This window comes from Haliotis rufescens, unplaced genomic scaffold (assembly GCF_023055435.1).
Source record: "Haliotis rufescens isolate VD_foot unplaced genomic scaffold, xgHalRufe1.0.p SCAF_11, whole genome shotgun sequence".
Taxonomy (NCBI): Eukaryota; Metazoa; Mollusca; class Gastropoda; order Lepetellida; family Haliotidae; genus Haliotis; species Haliotis rufescens.
The window spans coordinates 39,552,059-39,567,608 of NW_025963791.1; the positions used below are offsets into that span (position 1 = coordinate 39,552,059).

At 38.8% G+C, this 15,550-nt stretch overlaps 1 protein-coding gene across 3 annotated transcripts in view; it reads left to right on the plus strand.

The window, feature by feature from the left end:
• The window catches only part of LOC124149367 (voltage-dependent calcium channel gamma-5 subunit-like), an 82,120-nt gene that overhangs the window by 22,282 nt on the left and 44,288 nt on the right, over positions 1-15,550 (plus strand). The window contains exon 1 of one of the 3 annotated variants that reach the window (XM_046520905.2): positions 5,991-6,207. The exons of the other annotated variants lie outside the window; for them this stretch is intronic. The gene's annotated coding sequence lies outside the window, so the exon portion shown is untranslated. Of the gene's footprint in view, positions 1-5,990; positions 6,208-15,550 lie in introns of those variants that run through there. 3 annotated transcript variants of the gene reach the window in all.

The following is a 15,550-nucleotide window of genomic DNA, read 5'->3' on the forward strand; positions in this document are numbered from 1 at the left end:
CCTTGACGATGTTGGTGTTATTTGTTCGTCCAACACAAAGAGCATTTGACAGTCTGTTGCATTGTGTTATGTTACGTGTGTGTTAATATCTGCATATTCGATGCATGTTGGTACTGCATAAACAACATTGTTATTACTGCATATCTTCATGTGCAAGTATGCAAAAACATCAACCACAAAGTGTCAAAGCATATATGTCCGTAATATTCAATCCATACATCATCGACACATGTCTGCTGTATTGTTCCCACCGAGGGTTTCATAATAGAACTATGGATATAGAATTCTATTGCTTGCATGGTCACAATATGATGGCGAGCTCTTTACCTAATCATAGAACTATTTCACTTCTATACAAAACCTCCAACTAAGCTTTTATCTTAATTTGATTTAGGCAAATGCGCTTGCTCTTCGGGGATAGGCTCCTTGGACTCAGTGTTAATAATTGATAGAGATCCTATAACGTGGGAATATACTGCAAGCAAAGGTTCTGTTCATGATCAGTCAAAAGGAACATTGCAGCATTTACAGGAAGTAACCACAAGAGTGTGTTGTGACGCCTAATGTTGCAAGGATATGTGATTACTCATTGAACATCAGGAAGCATGTGTTTTAATCATTGTGAAAGTACCGCCATATCTTTATGAAGTTTTTTTAAACCTAAATGAATAGCATTACACATGATGCTTGCCCTACAAAACGTACTTAGTTTGTTCAAATTGATGTCATCATGGATGACGTAAGTAATTATATAACTTTTTAGCCTCGACTGTTTAAGTCAGTGAGGCAATGAATAAACCTGTTGACGTTATTCAACGTTGATCTAGTATATTGATTACATTTGTGTCACAGTTGTTATGGTAGCCACACGTATTATTGGTGTACAATCTGGTGCTGTATTACATTATGTAACGATATGTGACGTTATTCAACGTTGATCTAGTATATTGATTACATTTGTGTCACAGTTGTTATGGTAGCCACACGTATTATTGGTGTACAAGCTGGTGCTGTATTACAGTGTGTAACGATATTTAACGTTATTCAACGTTGATCTAGTATATTGATTACATTTGTGTCACAGTTGTTATGGTAGCCACACGTATTATTGGTGTACAAGCTGGTGCTGTATTACATTATGTAACGATATGTGACGTTATTCAACGTTGATCTAGTATATTGATTACATTTGTGTCACAGTTGTTATGGTAGCCACACGTATTATTGGTGTACAAGCTGGTGCTGTATTACAGTGTGTAACGATATGTAACTTTATTCAACGTTGATCTAGTATATTGATTACATTTGTGTCACAGTTGTTATGGTAGCCACACGTATTATTGGTGTACAAGCTGGTGCTGTATTACAGTGTGTAACGATATGTAACGTTATTCAACGTTGATCTAGTATATTGATTACATTTGTGTCACAGTTGTTATGGTAGCCACACGTATTATTGGTGTACAAGCTGGTGCTGTATTACATTATGTAACGATATGTGACGTTATTCAACGTTGATCTAGTATATTGATTACATTTGTGTCACAGTTGTTATGGTAGCCACACGTATTATTGGTGTACAAGCTGGTGCTGTATTACAGTGTGTAACGATATGTAACGTTATTCAACGTTGATCTAGTATATTGATTACATTTGTGTCACAGTTGTTATGGTAGCCACATGTATTATTGGTGTACAAGCTGGTGCTGTATTACATTATGTAACGATATGTGACGTTATTCAACGTTGATCTAGTATATTGATTACATTTGTGTCACAGTTGTTATGGTAGCCACACGTATTATTGGTGTACAAGCTGGTGCTGTATTACATTATGTAACGATATGTGACGTTATTCAACGTTGATCTAGTATATTGATTACATTTGTGTCACAGTTGTTATGGTAGCCACACGTATTATTGGTGTACAAGCTGGTGCTGTATTACAGTGTGTAACGATATGTAACGTTATTCAACGTTGATCTAGTATATTGATTACATTTGTGTCACAGTTGTTATGGAAGCCACACGTATTATTGGTGTACAAGCTGGTGCTGTATTACATTATGTAACGATATGTGACGTTATTCAACGTTGATCTAGTATATTGATTACATTTGTGTCACAGTTGTTATGGTAGCCACACGTATTATTGGTGTACAAGCTGGTGCTGTATTACAGTGTGTAACGATATGTAACGTTATTCAACGTTGATCTAGTATATTGATTACATTTGTGTCACAGTTGTTATGGAAGCCACACGTATTATTGGTGTACAAGCTGGTGCTGTATTACAGTGTGTAACGATATGTGACGTTATTCAACGTTGATCTAGTATATTGATTACATTTGTGTCACAGTTGTTATGGTAGCCACACGTATTATTGGTGTACAAGCTGGTGCTGTATTACAGTGTGTAACGATATGTAACGTTATTCAACGTTGATCTAGTATATTGATTACATTTGTGTCACAGTTGTTATGGAAGCCACACGTATTATTGGTGTACAAGCTGGTGCTGTATTACATTATATAACGATATGTAACGTTGTTTAACGTTTCAGAGTGACCGTCGCCGTAACAATTAGCATGGCGACAGTAGTAGAGATGGTCCCTACCCACGAGTATTCAAAAGCGCACTCACTGATCTGTATATACCAGTTATTCATCAGGATTCAGAAGGCGTGTGTATGCATACAGTGTTTCTTTGATCCCATGAGATGCATTCCAAAACGATGTGTCGAAAAACATATATTCCAATGTATATGAACAGCGAGGCGAAACAAATAAAATAAACGCAGTGTTTCATTACTGAACTTTATTACATTTCTGACTGAAGTTCATGACATAAAGACAGTGTAGTTGGATTGTAAATTGCTCTTATGACACTATATGTGAAGGGTCCAAAGTCTCGGTTTTCAATATGAGCATAGCGTATTGATTGTAGCATCATTGCCGAAAGCACGGTAACTGTGCAAGTAACGTGATAAGTGGCAGGCCGACTTGACTTGGCAAACTGTAGACTAAACCAATGACAAATAATAGAACGGGATGGGGACACATTGTAGCTAATAGAATAAACCTTGGGTCAGACAGAGGACTCAACACAGGCCCGCACATTTAACAGATCAGTTGAAATCTTTGCAAAACAACCTTGCAGCCTTATAACCGGAAGACTAAACAGGACTTTTGAAAACGAGACAGACGACAATCTGCAGGCTTTGTACACTCTTCTGAACATGATTTTGATGTTGTAAATCTGAAGAAAAATCTGAAAATAAAAGGAAGGCCAACTAAAGGAGAAGCTAAACGCTTATCCTAAAAACAAGATAAAGGAAAGCGATCAAAGCAGTTGAGACAAGGTGATGCCAATTTCAAGACGAAGTGACAAAATCTACTCCTTACACTGCGGCAAGGCGACGACATAGACATAACCATCTATTAGGTCAGCGCAGAATACAGAATACCTCTACACCTAATGACAGGTCAAGAGAATGCAAGTGCCCTTAATTTCAAGTGTGCTGTCAATAAAAACGTAACTGCCAGACAGGGCAACACTCGCAGATATATGATACATAGAGCTAGATATTAATATTCAAAGAAGTTTAAGTTTTAGAAATCGGTTTGAAATTATATACTTTTGGCACTGATGATGTTATACGTTCATAATGTGCAAGTACAGTATATGGAGGTTATCACGCGAGTGTGTTTGGGGATGGGGAATATCCTGCATTAGGAATAAACATAATATTTAGTGAGCCTTGGCGAGCTAGTGTTTATTCCTAATACAGGATATTTACCATCCCCAAACACACACGCGTGATAACCTCTTTATCATATAATGTCATTCTTTAATTCTGTACTTCAAAATCGCTTTCCCTCTCTCACAAACATCACCTAAACATTGCGAGTTTTCCTGGAATGCGCGCATTAATATTTATTATGTCACAGGGTAAGTGATGTGTCAGTCGGACAGTGACAGTAGCAAATATAGTTCCAGCTGACATCTGTTTCTTATACAGTGTCGAAGCAACATATACGCAAAATAACACCTGTTTTTACTTGCATTCCGCGGCAATCCATCGGTCTGTCCCCTAGAGTAACTGCCCTTTGTCAAAGGGAAGCTACTCTAACCCTAGTCTATAAGACGTCACGACCACGTTTAGACGTTGTTGACAGTCGGCCTGTCCTGTCATAACGTTAAGAAGTGCAATCAGATGTACACAAACGAAACAAGGTAACAATTCAAACAAATTTCGGCCAAATCCAACTATTTTAATTTGTGGAAAAGGTTTCAAGCCGCGCAGGGGTCTACAAGCACAGATATGGCTATAGATCCCGCTTAGGTCTAGTGCCCTCGCAAAATTGTTTCGAAATTTATATCTCCAAAGTTGCCAAAACTTATAAAATGCCTTAGCTACGTCACAGTTGTTTTTCAATATATTAGACTGTTCTTTTGATAATGATAGCAATTATCTCTGTAGTTTATCCAGATTCCCGATGGTTTATTCTGACTCGATTGCCAAATGACAAGGGCGACGCCATGTTTGTTTATAAACACTGACTTTTGAGGTGTAATCGCGAATACTCTTTGCTCGTCACACGACTCTTGATTAAAAGTTGTTTTATGAGGGTTACGACATTCCATGCCTAAGTAAAGCTTTCAAAATGTTTTATGGTAGACACTTGGGAGGACATTTCCAACTTTATCAGTGACAAAACCTATTCCCTATTTTAATTTATACCATATGTGTCCGTGTTATTCCAGGTGCACAATTGACTCTCCTCTGCATGTGTACATGATCATAATATAGTCGGAATCGTACACTGGACTCTGCTTTCAGAAGATAATTCTAACGATTTTGGAAATGGTTTCGTCGCATTGATTTAAACATATGACATTTCCATTAGGCCGAAAATGGTCTGTTTGATACATTGTCCTTTCTTTTACAACCAATAACCGGCACTGGTTTTAACCAGGTTAAGAGAACTGCCTGTTATCGATTCCCTGTAATATGATGAAACAATTTGCTGGGAAATTTTCACATTCTTTGTGGCTTACACATTATAATTTGAAATTGATCTTGAACCATAAAATAGTTATATTTTGGAAACAATCCCTGTTAATGATCCACACGAAGTTTTAGTAGTTAATGGAGAGCGTGGAACATGTTTCAGTTCAAACATTGTATTAGATTGTTTTCAGTTCTTATTTTCATGGGCTGTGAGCCTGTAACACTATCGACTTGAAGTTGATTTGGCATGGGAATGCAGGATGACCTGAGCTTCTCGGGATTCCTAAATGTTTTTCTTCTATACTCCTTTCTAACGTGCACTGTTCGTTCAATTCTGTTAATATGTAACAAGTCAAGAGTAATTCAATACTTTTGAAAGGTTTCGTTTGAGTTTGAAATTTTAGCTTTGATTAATTACACTTAGACAGAATTGCCTTCTTAACTCGTTAACCATTATTAAGGAAAAAACCTGAAGGGAGACAAATAAGCTAACCTATCTGTGGTAACAAATCCCTTTCATGCCGTCTTTTTATCAAAGCGGTTTAAAACAAAACATCAATGGCTGTAGTTTTCTTATCAAATGGGGATAATTTTGATGACTAGTTCACATATAAATACCACGTCAATAGGTTTGTTTGTAAGAACAATTTAAACGAAACACACAATTACACCTAAATGTAACTTCATATAACAAGGGAAAAAACAAGTATTCTGTTTGTACTGACACGTTCGCCATCGCCATCTCAGATGTTCCCCTGGTGGTTCTGATTGCGACACTTCTCTTCGTAATACAACCCACGAATCATTTTTTTCCTCACACTCACTTCCAAGCTGTGAACCCCTGTTTGGAACCATTAATAATTCACCTGCTAAGACCCTATGATATTCAACCTCCCATCAAAGATTCGTTCTCAAGAACAGACCTCGCTAGAGTCTACACCTCCATGACCAGAATGTGAAATGGAGCCGGGGAGGACCACGTGGGTATAAACTGCAGTGTTTAGCCATAAAGTTGCAGACATTCTCCCGACAGTCAAGTGGATCGATTCTACTCGGGATGTGATGGTAGCCTTTTTAAACACTGCCAATGCCTCCTCCACATCCGCGTGAGATTCTGTGGAGCCTCGGGCGGTGTTCCTGTGACCTTGGCTACCCATGGAACAGTTGTCTTGTAAATCGGTTTACAGACGCGGTGAGTGCTTCCAATTTGTTGTTTGCATGATATTAGTGTCCGTTGTTCAATCAAATTATCATTGATCCATGCCTTACATCATTCACCTATGTCGAGGCAGAGCAGCTGTAATAGAAACGATATATGGTGTATACACATCTAGAAAGGCTAGCGTGCCTATTGTTACGGAATGCTGAATAGTTACAGGGGTGAGGGAGAAGACTGGTATGTGATAGCGTGTTCTTATGTCATCTGTTGCAATATGTTCAGATGTAACTGTGTAAATGTACATCGGTTTGTGTTGCGATCGCAGTAAATCTACGGCTTATGCGTACGTGACAAGTATTAGTTCCCAGGCGAGTGTATAATGCATTTGTGTTGTTCTTGTCCAACCTCCGTTTTTGTAGGAATTGGTTACATGGCTGAAATCTTTGGAAATCGGAATATTTGCTGTCTAAACAGTTATTTGTAATACATTCAATACCTTAATGATAAAACTATCGATTCTTTACACGATGAACACATACAGGAAAATGCAAGCTTCATGTAAATTGAATTGCCTGAAACGCTTTGATGAATTCCTAAAAACTGATACATGGACATCTCAGAGTGAAGTGGGCTTCCAATAGGAGCTACCGGGCTGGTTATTTGTTTTACTTCTAAATAAACGACTTACACCTGGTAGGACGTAGCTTCTTTCTTCTTAACGTATCCTGATTTATACTGAGGGTTGATCTGTCTCTGGCACAGCTGACAAAATGTCCTTTGATATAAATAGCCACAGATATCCTTCGCAAGCCCCTGGGATGATTAGCAAAGCCACATGGGTGACGGAGCAGTGTTTGGTGATAGCAGTGAAACCGTATACGTTGAGCACTAAAGGACAATCAGTTCGACTATAAAATGACCAGTAATGTCTTTATAAAGAGGCCAAAAGACTGAAATTGATGAATTCAAAAAAAGCTTCCCTTTTGATTGGAGAATTAAATTTCGTGTCTCATTTGATAGCTGTCAAACTGGTATTTATGCATGTAAGCAGAGAATACTTGGCATATGAGGCTTAAGCCTGTGGTATTTGCGTGTGCGGTCACAATTCGTCGCTGAATCCGATTGGTAATAGCCCAAAATGTCCGCCTGAAGAATTCAAAGTGACGATGGTTCGCGGAAATTATTAACGATGCCCCTCGGGAGAGTGCGACGTGAATTGTGTGGAGGATGGTGAGGAAAGTTCAGTCGCGGAAAGGTATCTCTCGGGAGTTCGTGTCAAGTTTTTTGCATGTTGGAAAGGTGACATATATTTGGAGATAACTGAAGATAACGAACTGTTGTGCATCAGGACACATGGCGCTGGGGCAGACTTCACATCAAAGGAATGATTTACCATGGTAATATTCTAACTTACTGTCACATCACATGCACTGGTCGTTCATTATCTCAAAGGGGGGAAATAAGTTGATAAGATAAAATAATTTCGAAGAGTCGAGAGCGGTGAGTGAAAATGTATGAAAGAAAATATACGTGCGATAAGAGAAGTCATGGTTACGAAGTAACGTCCCTTAGGTATGGTCATATATGTATAGATAGTTCCTATAGGAATCGTTCGGAATGCAGGATTTCCTGACTCAGGAGGTCCAGACAAACGCGTTCCACTGTTAGTCATTCAATCAATCTATATTCATGAGTTATGAGTGATGAGTCCCAACGTCTATAGTACATAGTCGTGGGGAGTTACACATTCATACACTTTCTGAGTTTCAAAGCATGGTAAATGAACATATATACATTTTGTATAGTTGTTGTACATTCACAAGCCATTAATTTACATTAAAATGTTAACATTTAGATTGTGGTAACATAGTATTTTAAATATTTTATTTTAAAGTATTCATTCATGAACAACCTGATAACAATGCATTTGGAAGTGATGTGGATGTGTTTGCAATTTCCATAGTCTCCACGTGGTTCAATTTCTGAACAAATAATGTAACATTGACACAGCAACTACTAAAAGCGGCGTCAAAAAGTACACACTCACTAATAGAGACATATTCCCGTCGGTATATAAAACTGCTCTTCCCCTGAACTACCGATTAGCATACACGATCATGAGTTAGTTATTGAGGTAAGAAAATTGACCAGAAGTTACCAGCTTTCCCTGTGACGAATCAAAATTCAGCAAGTTCAAACGGTCGATGTATCATCACTGAGCCGTCTTTACAGAAACAATAGAACTTCTTTCATCACCAGTGAACATTTCGCCCTCTCAAAATCTCTAGAGATCGAAGATAATTGGGAAGCTATATAGGGAGCGGTACAGTGTTTAACTGTTATCTCGTCCATTGATCCAAGGGACTTACAAAGAAGTTCACTTGATTCCAGACCTCAGCGCCTTGGACGAGACAAAGAAGTTGTTTTGGGACTGATCTAGACGATAGAGACGGGGTGTTTTTTTAAATCTCAATTACAGCAATGGGTGGGGGATATACGTTGGTCGGGAAAACGATTCTTTTTAGTTAGTTTAGTCTGAAGAGGTGGTTGGTGCTGTGTAATACAATTTCTGAAAATAGGATAGATAGTTGCTTACGGTCATATTTCAAACGTCGAAGTAACCAGCCTGCGTCAGGAAAGATCGTTATACTAGCCTGTTGTTTAATGTACAGTGTATTTTCAGGAGTGAATTTAAAACTGAAATTGAAATTGACGTTCCCTAATGTACCATGTAGAGGTTATGTCAATTCTTGTGACTGTCTGGACAACGTTTATTTTTAATGATGATGTTTGAATAAGGAGCTGATGGCCTCTCTGGAAACGTCTCGCGTCCCTGCACTAAAGACATGCATTCCCGTAGGTAGGAATGTATAAACTGCGGTTCTGATTATAATCTTTTAACCTTTAATCGACATGTATCTTAGATTCGATATTATACTCTCTACAACACTTGATGTATTGTTGATGGCATGTGTTCATTCGGAAGCCTGCGTTTCTCAGATCATTGTATCTCTGGTAAACCGAATTGGCTGTGGCAGAGTAGTATGCTCTAGCGGTGCCTCTAAGTTACATTTTGAAGTAATTCAAAGGTTAATCATTTTGACTGAAACTTCAGGCATGTGTGAATAAAATAAAAGCGACAAAACCTTTTCCATGTTCAATAGATATTTCTGCTAAAATCAGTCTATTGTATGATTCCGACTATATCATGAACGTGTGTTTATGAATCACTGTCAAGTAGTACTGATACCAGGTGTTCGCGAAAAGGTGAGCGTATCCTGCACCACCGGTGGCATCCGTCACAAACACATGCAAAGGCAAGTCAATTGTTAACCTGAAAAAAACACGGGAACATATGGTACAAGTCAAAATGGGGAATTACATCGGACAACATTTTTGTCACTGATGCGTTGCATTTGGAAATATCCTCCATATGTCTACCATAAAACTTTTTGAAACTTTTACTGAGGCCTTGAATGTTGTTATCTTGATCAAACAACTTCTGAGCAAGGGTTTTTGAAATCTTCGTGGAAAGAACATGCTCGATTGTATCTAAAAAGTTGTGACATGTAAACACCAAAGGCTGGAGCTCCTGGAATATTGCTCGACATGAAGGGGAAGTTGACTATTAGAAAGTTGAAGTCATCCCTCTTGTCATACAGTCTTGTGTAGAGCTACATGCTACACTAGTGTGTACACGTGAGGTTCATGTAATTGATGCCACAATACTCATGACTTATACTTAGTTTTGTTTTCTCAGTCAGAAAGGTAAATGACATTAAAATGTTTACTTATATATATTGTCCCTGATAAATAAGTAGAAGAAACAGTCTCGATTATTTGTCGAAACATATTTCTTTGGGCGTGAGGCAAATTAACGGCTCGCCTTGCCAGATGTTCCAAGTGTAGCAAGATTGTATGTTATATGCCATTGCCGTGCTTTGGTGACATCACTTCGTCACATAGCGTAGGACTGTTTTGTATCATCCAGATAAGTATGTCATTGCGCACACGCCTCCCATGTTGCCAAGTGGGTGGGTTTCATGGGGGGTTGGTGGCCTGGTCATCTCCAGTGCTGCAACTCGCGGAGAAGAGCTTCGTCCCATAGTCTTCCCAGGATCCGATGGTGGATGGTTCGAATCCCAGACACCCTGAAAAAGATTCTTAGTGAATGAGTGAGGTTTTACGCAGCTTTCATCAATACTCCAGCAATATCACAGCGGGGGACACCAGAAATGGGCTTCACACATTGTACCCATGTCGGGAATCCAACCCGGGTCTCCGGCGTGACGAGCGAACGCTTTAACCACTATGCTAACCCGACCGCCCCCGAAGTCTGCCAGCACTTAACAAATAGTTTCAGCAAATTTATCAAGGCATACGACCAGCATTACTGTACTGCCTCCACCGCTGTATTGCTGAAATATTGTTCAAATCTGCGTCACACTTGCTATCAGTTTTATTTTACCAAAAAACATGGAGAGAAGGGTAATTGCTGGATCATTGTGGTGTATGTGTTTTTCATACTTTGGTTTCTCCTAGTGTAACTACTCCATTTTCATTCAAAAATGTTACGCCGTCTACATGAACATGTGCCAAAGAGTAACGCGGCTTCCTGTTGGGTGTTTGTTAAGTTATTGATAATTAAATGCTAAGGAACCGACTTACTCTGTTCGTTTTTGTCTTAACTTTGTGTTCCAGCTGTAAAACATCAATTATTGAGATAGCCAACTTGAATGAAAGGTGAGGAAAAGATATTTTATGGATTCAGCAGTGGGCAAAAACCCTCAATGCCCTTTTGTTTCACATCGCGAAAAATCGATGTTTTACACAAATCATGCATTATCCGTGGCCTAAACATATGTGGTGTTCCTCGCTCCATCAAATCATGTGTTGACTACCCAGGGTTAGGATTTCAGATGTAAAGTATGTCACTCAACATCAGCTTCATGTTGGAGGAAAGTCCAAAGCGGTGTCAGTCGTAGACTATTTTAAACTTTGTAAATAAAAGCGACAAAACTCGACGAACTCGCTGCTGTAAACACTTTATATTGGAGTGCAAGGGCTAGGTTTTCAGATGCTAAGTTATGTCACTAAGCTTCAGCTTAGGGGGACAATCCAACGTGATGTAGGTAGACGTTACCACTTTGCGGCCAAACTCTTCAGAATGATAATACAAACAGTCATTTTACTTTTGCGACTATATCATAAGCCTGTGTTTATAATCACTTTCAAATAGTGAAGATACCAGGTGTTCGCGAAAAGGTGAGCGTTTCCTGCCCCACCGTTTGCACCAGTCCCAAACACATGCAAAGGTAAGTAAAGAGTTCATCGGAACACACACGCCAGCAGAACCGTGCCATCCCCTATATTTGTAAATAAGTATATGCAGAAACATGCTGGCGGATATCCTTGCAGGTTGAAGTATTAAGATCAAGATATGACATCAAATATGGATACAACGTTGACTGTCTTCCCGATAGTACGACGTAACACAGTTAGTCCAGAATCAGTGCATTCTAAAGGACTGTTTTGTAGACACACGTGACATTACTTATTGACAATAATTCGATAATCCGGAAACTGGTTAACCTGGCCGCTATCAGTTTGAACGGTATCGTCCGGAATAACGGGGTTTCAATGTATAGCACAGGATGTAGCAGTGATTGGATCACGCACAGTCTACAGGTTACACACAACCAAATGTTTTCCCATAGACTTCTATAGTAACGTTATATTTAAAAAAATTAAACTAAGCATTCAACAGCTATTAACCTGTACGTGTGTGCACAGTTTGGCTTTAGAGCAGCAATAGAAATAAACAAAAATGTCTAGCTTAGCCAGCTCCTTTTCCGAGTACAGGAAGCTAAACACACCACCCCCAGTTTCGCACCAAATGCCACCTACTTGAAAATAGCTGTGGTCACATTCAGCATAAGTCATCATGTTGCCTTTTGTTTTAGCGAACACCTGATGTCCTCTCTATTTGATAGTGATTCATAACATATGTTTAATATATAGTCGGAATTGGACAGGGTTCTGTTGCCTGTATTTTCTTGCAACACATTTTGTCATAATAGTCCCACATTTACCTTTACTTCATTAAGCTTGAACGTTTTGTACCACGCACAGCAATTATATGCATGACATCTACATACATTTTAGCGCTGGAAGAAATAGTCCCGGTAGTAGTACTGGATAGATGTGCATTGCTAAATTCTAACTGTTTGTACTTGAAGTTTGGACGATTGAGGGTACAGATAAAACAGAATATTTGGAATCATTGGGTATTTTTTCAAATGCAACAAGAACAGATTTTCATGAATACTAAATAATAATAATATTTTCTGTATGTTATGTATCTTGTTACGTGTTCAATTTCTATAGTTACGTAACTTGTTACGTGTTACATGTTCAATAACTGTATGTTTAGTAACTCGTTACGTGTTTCGTGTACAATTTCTGTAATTTATGTACAAGTATCTTGTTGCGTGGTACGCGTACACGTTCTGTATTTTATATAACTTGCTACGTGTTACATGTACAATTTCTGTATGTTATGTAACTTGTTACGTTTTACGTGTACAATTTCTGTAATTTATGTACATGTATCTTGTTACGTGGTACGTGTACAAGTTCTGTATTTTATATAACTTGTTACGTGTTAAGTGTACATTTTCTATATTTCGTATAGCGTGTTACGTGTACATTTTTTGTATGTTATGTATTGTTTTACGTGTACAATTTTTGTACGTAGTGTAACTTGTTACGTGTACATTTTTGGTATGGTATGTATCCTTTTACGTTTTACGTGTACAATGTCTGTACGTCGTGTAACTTGTTACGTGTAGAATTTCTGAATGTTATCGTGTTACGTGTTCATCATTTCTCGTTCTTTGAGTTAGGTATGGTGTTATGCATTATGTATTTTGTAACTCTTATAATAAGATGTATAACATCAGTTCTGTCTGTGCGACGTCCGGCAACACGAAAAACTTACTTTTTATGCAAATTGTGTGTTGTGACTGCTACCGATAGGGCAGGAAATGCTTACCCGTGAACAACTGGTGTCATCACTGACCTTTCCATATCATGTTTACCTCTCTTTTGTCGCCAAACCCTCCTTTGGAAGCTGTTTTTGCAGTTAATCGAGAATGGTTAATCTCTGCCGTTGGCATTTTGTATTTTCTACTGATACCCTGTAATAACATTTTATCAATTTAAACTCTTATTCCATTAAATGTTTCCTCTCGATATACACGTATGCTTATTCTTTGCTTTCTTTGTATCCGTTTTTTAAGAAGATCGCATAAAACTTGATTAAGACCTTGTCGGTTTTGTACTGTAGGGGACTCAGGTGGCCCACTCATCTCAGGCGCCGCAATTAGCTAAGCAGAGTTGCATCCCTTCGGCACGTCAGAAAACTGTGATCCCGTTCGCTCTGATTATGTTTCGGCAGTGTACTCGTGTCCTTGGGTCTCACCAAAGATGTGATCGTGGATCACTTCGGGCTTTTCTCCCACATCCAGCGTATGTGACTGAAATACCGTTCAAAGTGGCGTTAAACTCAACTCACTCACTGATGCACCGTATATGTTTTCATTATATAGTAAGTAATTAGTATAGGATGATGATATATGCTATTGGTTGGTAGATATCTCTCAAATCTCTACAGAATATAGCAACCAGACTACATAAACTAGTGTGTAGTCACCTATTCTTAGAACTTTATCTTAGTACAACATAAATTATTTTGTCTACATTCGGGGTTCGCAGCAACCTATGCCAGTCGTAAAAGGCGATCAAGTGGATCGGGTGGTCGGGCAAGGCTGATTGCATGTCTTCGTCCCAGACGGCTGGTTTGTCTGGTGTGACTGGTTTGTCTGACCCAGACCTCATTATTGTCAGGCCGCCGTCATATAACTGTACTTTTGCTGAGTGTGACTTAAACCCCAAGATTTGTAACTTAAAGTTCAGATATATCGATGATCTGATATCGCTCAATAATGATCAAACAACCAATTCCCTTCCACTGATTTACCCACCTGAACTAGAAAATAAAAGCAACCAGTTCACCTGTTATATTTAGATGTATGCATAAAGATTCAGAGTACAAATAAACTGACTTAGCTTTCCAATGGTTAACTTTCTATAAATTTAGAGCAATATTCCAGCCTTGCGACAAAATCTTTTCCATATCATAAGAACTCTCTGCACGCTTCCGACTATATCATACGCATGGGTTTATGAAACACTACCAAAAAGTGATGACACCAGGTGTTCGTAAAGAGATTAACGTATCCTGCTTCATCGGTGACAGCGGTTACAGACACATGCAGAGGCAAGTCAAATGGTCCACATGTCTACCATAAAACGTTTTGAAAGCTTGACCTTGAATGTTGTAACCCCGATCAAACAACTTCTAAGCAAGGGTCGAATGGCGCTCTTAGAAGTCTTCATAGAAAGAGCATGCTCGATTGTACCTCAAAGTTGTGAAACGAACACTAGCATCAGTGGGTTAGTGACGCGTGTCGGCCTCAGAAAACCAGTCGCATAAAGATCAATAAATGACCAGTCACCATCCTGTTATTTAACCTTTCCTGTTAATATATAGCCACATTTCGCCTCTGTCTTTCAAATCACAGTAACTCATATTCATCAACGTCGAGCCCATCACTACAGGACTCTAAACGATATACCCAAGCAGCGGTGGCCTCAATTCAATTACTTCACCATGAGCCAAAACACTGAAGTGCATATCAGGTCTGTACTTAACATCTAGATCGAGGCTCGTTTTCACACCAATGTACTCTATAATTGAGTTCAGTGTGTTAACTTCTTCGGCCTAGCTCCAAATTTAATCAGGACTCTATATATCTGGTAGGTTCCCTTTCTGCTTGGTGCATATTGATTCTTGAGTCTGCCTCCAGAAGCCGGAGTTTGACCAAAGTGTAATTACTCTGAGTTTTCAAAGGACAAGGCTGGACTCCGAAAAAGTTCACTTACTGTTCTTATGACATTAGCTGAGGCTTGTGATGAGTAAGGATTTATTGAAATCACTGAAAAGTTTAGGTTTTTCTTACAGTTTGTGCATCACTGCCAGATACGCTGTATATTTTGGCAACTTAAATACGATTCAGGGACACGAGAATACAATGAACACAAGGATGGGAGGGGGGGGGGGGGTGTATAATGGTGAGTTGGAACACATTTGATCATTTTGATCGTTGAGTGAAACGGCCAACAAGTTCAAACGTATATCTGTTCAAAAAGTAGTGAGTACTAAATAGATATGATTTAACGACGTTATATCAATACTCTAACCATAACAGAAGGGGAACACAAAGAGTGGGCTTTACCCATTGTACCCATCTTG